The following is a 5,214-nucleotide window of genomic DNA, read 5'->3' on the forward strand; positions in this document are numbered from 1 at the left end:
GGGAAAGAGCTTTCTAGGCAAGGAAAATGCCTGGCATGTTTGTGGAACGGCCAGTAGAGCACAGTAAGAAAGGGGGAAATGGAGGTGTTAATGGAACAAGATGAAAGTCACACAAGAAATAAACACTTCCATGTAAGAACATAAAAATAGGGACTTTGCTGGTGGTGCAGCAGTTAAGAATCCGCCTGCCAATGCAGGGAACACAGATTCAAGCCCTGGTCCAGTAAGATCCCACATGCCACCGAGCAGCTAAGCCCGCGAACCACAACTACTGAGCCTGTGTGCCACAACTACTGAAGCCCACGTACCTAGAGCCCAAGCGCCACGACAAGAGAAGCCACTGCAACGAGAAGCCCACGCACTGCAATGAAAAAAAAGAAATAAAGTCTTTTAAAAAAAACAGAAAGAACATAAAAATATGAAGATTAAGTCTCCTTTTTCTACAAGTTACAAAGAAAGAACTAAATTATGTGTTTTTTACTTTTCTTTTTCCAAACTACATTATGCCCACAACACCTAAGTACATTAAGCCTAAAAGCCCTTCAATAAATATATGTTGGTTGATTAGAATTTACCGTGTCAGTGAACTTCACACACCTGTCCTAAGTGGAAACTTTCATTTCTGCTTCTGAAACATTAGGAAAGATTCTGCTGAAAGGACCCTTGATGAAGAGACAGTAAAAAAGACTTGCAAAGTGGAGGTGGATTGAAGGCTTTCTCATTCTGCACTCTTAACTTTTCAAAAGAATACTGTCACTAAAACTTAAAAAGATGTTTTTAAAGTCATTGGTGGAAAATGTTACCATGTATATGAAGTGTAATGATAAAGTAATATAAGAAATATTTATTTAAAGAAGTGTTCAAGAAAGCAGTCTCCTTAAGAACCTAGACACTAAGATCCTCTCCTTGACCAAACTCTAGCCAGGTTCTTCTGAGGCCTCTTCTCAACAGGGCCTCAGCTCTAGCATATAGAGACTAACATAGTTTACAACAGCTCAAAGCCGCATCCTTGGAATGAGCCCAACTTCCCTTAAAGTGCCTATCTGAAAAAACTCAAGGCTGCCAAAAAATTTTAGTGTTAGTTCCAGCTAACAAATGAAGATAGAGTCCCTATCTTCTAGTCTTTGTGGAAGGACTGGAGACTAAATTTGATAAGCAGCGGTTAACGAAAGCAGAGGGATTTCACTTGCCTAACAGCTGCTTCTTAATTTTTATAATCTTTCATTTCCCTGACTCTACTGGTCCCCTAGTCATCCCCCCACCCCCATTCTCTCATTCTCCTTTTAAAACATGAGATCACCTATGTAAAAATCGAAGTTGATTTGAACATTTCCCTATTGCAACAGTATATCATTGATTAAAAGTTAAATGTTGACAGGTGTCCAGTTTTGTATTCACACTGGACTTCTCCCCAGTGAAATACTAAATTACTGATAAAAGTTAAAATTTAACAAGTGTATGGCTTTTTTTGTCTATGACAACACTGAAATCAATAATTCTGCTATGTGTCCAGGTTTTTTTTCTTCATTGGAACTACCTTAAGAGATTCATTTGCATATGCTGTTACTTCCAAACATCTCATTTCTTTCTTATTCTAAATAGTGTAAATGATATTCATTCTGTCCTAGGCAAGATAGGAAATTTAGAGGCAATATGAGAAAAGATAAACATATTTGATTACATAAAACATAAACATTTTCAGATGGCAAGAGATAAAATTTTTAAAGTTTAAAAAACAATGAATATTTGCCACTAAAATGACAGACAAGATGGTGGTTTATATCACAAACATACAAAGAACTCTACAAATGGATAAGAAGAGGTAAAAAACTCAATATAAATACAGACAAAGTACATAATTAGGTAAATCACAAAAGAGAAGGAAAGTGCCATTGGTCAAAAAGACAAGATGAAGAAATTCTCAACTCCAGTCGTAGTTTAAATGAATGTAACTGCAAACAAGGAGATACCAGTTTTCATCAATCATATTGGGGGAAACTAATAAGAATAATAACATCTTAATGCAGAAAAAAAGGTGGAGTAGACATAGATCTAAGGTACTGACTTTGTTGGTGGGGGTGTGAATGACTAAAACCTTTTAACAACAATTATTTATTAAGATACATAAAAAGATAATATTGGGTTGGCCAAAAAGTTCATTTGGGTTTTTCCGTAAGATGGTATGGAAAAAAACTGAATGAACTTTTTGGCCAACCCAATATTTAATTTATAAATCCCATGTTTGGAAATCTACAGAGATAAAATAATTAGTCATAAAGGTATATGTACCAGGATGCTTACTGCAACATTGTTTGTAGTGGGGGGGGGGGAACAGGTGTAAAATACTAGCAGACATAAGGGAGACATTCACTGGAATACAAAAATATTGGGGAATTAAACACCAATATCACATCAATGGACAGATCTCCAGACAGAAAATCAATGTAGAAACACTGTTCTTAAACAACACAGTAAACCGGTTTGACTTAATAGATATATAAAGAAAATTGCATTCAAAACAGCAGAATACACATTCTTTTCAAGTACACCAGGAACATTCTCCAGGATAGATCACATGATAGTCCACAAAATAAGTCTCAGTAAAGTTTAAAAGATTGAAATCATGTCAAACATCTTTTCCAACCACAACACTATGAGACTAGAAATCAACTACAAGAAACAAAAAAGTGCAAAAAACACAGTACAAACATGTGGCGGCTAAACAATATGCTGCTGAACAACCAATGGGTCACTGAAGAAATCAAAGAGGAAATCAAGAAATACCTGAAGACAAATGAGAAAACAAAAACGCAATGACCCAAAAGATATTGGACCCAGCAAAAGCCGTTGTAAGAGGGAAGTTTATAGCAATAGAAGCCCACCTCAGGAAACAAGAAAATTCTCTAATAAACAACATAATCTTACACTTAAGGGAACTACTAAAAGAACAAACAAATCCAAAGTTACTAGAAGGAAAGAATCATAAATAACAGAGCAGAATTAAATAAATAGAAACTAAAAAACAACAGAAACTACTAGTGAAACTAAGAGCTGGTTTGTTGAAAAGATAAAACAAAATTGATAAACCTTGAGCCAGACTCATCAAGAAAAAGAAGAGAGAGGGCCCAAATAAATAAAATCAGAAATGAAAAAGGAGAGGATACAACCAATGCCACACAAATACAAAGCCTCGTAAGACAGTACTATGAACAATTATATGCCAATTAAATGGACAACCTAGAAGAAATGGACAAAGTCCTAAGAATGTGAAATATCCAAAGGCTGAATCAGGAAGAAATAGAAAATATGAACAAACCAATTACCAATAATGAAATTAAATCAGTAATCAAAACACTCCCAACAAACAAAAGTACAGGATCAGATAATGTCACAGGTGAATTCTACCAAATGTTTAGGGAAGAGTTAATATCTACCATTCTCAAACTATTCTAAAAAATTGCAGAGGAAGGAACACCTCCAAATTCATTCTATGAGGCCAGCATCACGCTGACACTAAAACCAGGCAAAGATATCACACACAAAAAGAAAATTACAGGCTAATGTCACTGATGAACACAGATGCAAAAATCCTCAACAAAATATGAGCAAACTGAATCCAAAAATACTTTAAAAGGATCATACAACAAGACCAAGTGGGATTTATCCCAGGGATGCAAGGATAGTTCAATATCCAATAATCAGTAAATGTGATGCACCACAGTAACTAACCAAAAAATAAAACCATATGATCATCTCAATAGATGCAGAAAAATACTTTCAACATAATTTGACACCCATTTATGATTAAAACTCTGAACAAAGTGGGTGTAGACGTTACATAACTCAACATAATAAAGGCCATATATGAGAAACCCACAGCGAACATCATAATCAATGATGAAAAGATGAAAGCATTTCCTCTAAGACCAGGAGTAAGACAAGGATGATCACTCTTGCCACTTTTATTCAACTAGTATTGGAAGTCCTAGCAACAGCAATCAGAAAAGAATAAGAAATAAAAGGAATCCAAACTGGAAAGGAAGAAGTAACATTGTCACTGTTTGCAGATGACATGATACCATACACAGAAAATCCTGAAGGTGCCACCATCTAGAGTTCATCAAGGAATTTTGTCAAGTTGCAGAATACAAAATTAATATACATAAATCTGTTGCATTTCCATATACTAACAATGAACTATCAGAAAAAGAAATTATGAAAATGGTCTTATTTACAATCACGTAAAAACTGCAATCAGGTATCTTCACACTAGTCAGAATGACCATCATCAAATATTCTACAAACAATAAATGCTGAAGAGGGTGTGGAGAAAAGGGAACCCTCTTGCACTGTTGGTGGGAATGTAAATTGATACAGCCACTGTGGAGAACAGTATGGAAGTTCCTTAAAAAATTAAAACTAGAACTACCATATGACCCAGCAATCCCACTACTGGGCATATACCCAGAGAAAACCATAATTCAAAAAGACACATGCACCCTAATGTTCATTGCTGTGCTATTTACAATAGCCAGGTCATGGAAGCAAACTAAATGCCCATCGACAGACAAATGGATAAAGAAGATGTGGTACATATATACAGTGGAATATTACTCAGCCATAAAAAGGAACAAAATTTGGTCATTTGTAGAGATGTGGGTGGACCTAGAGTCTGTCATACATAGTGAAGTAAGCCAGAAAGAGCAAAACAAATATCATATATTAACACATATATGTGGAATCTAGAAAAATGGTACAGATGTACCTATTTGCAGGGCAGGAATAGAGATGTAGACATAGAGAACGGACATGTGGACACAGGGGCAGGAAGGGGAGGGTGGGACGAATTGGGAGATTAGGATTAACATATATACACTACCATGTAAAATAGATAGCTAGTGGGAACATGCTGTAAAGCACAGGAAGCTCAGCTCGGAGTTCTGTGATGACCTAATTCGTGGGATGGCGGGGGTGGGAGGGAGGTCCAAGAGGGAGGGTATATAGGTATACATATAGCTGATTCACTTCATTTTACAGCAGAAACTAACACAACATTGTAAAGCAATTATACTCTAATAAAAACTAAAAATTAAAAAATTAAAATGTCTGAGAAAAAAATACCAATGGCATTTTTCCCAGAACTAGAACAAATATATATATATATATATATATATATATATATATATATATATATATATATATATATAAATTTTT

The sequence above is a fragment of the Lipotes vexillifer genome, unplaced genomic scaffold (genome assembly GCF_000442215.2).
Source record: "Lipotes vexillifer unplaced genomic scaffold, Lipotes_vexillifer_v1.1 scaffold253, whole genome shotgun sequence".
NCBI classification, from domain to species: Eukaryota; Metazoa; Chordata; class Mammalia; order Artiodactyla; family Lipotidae; genus Lipotes; species Lipotes vexillifer.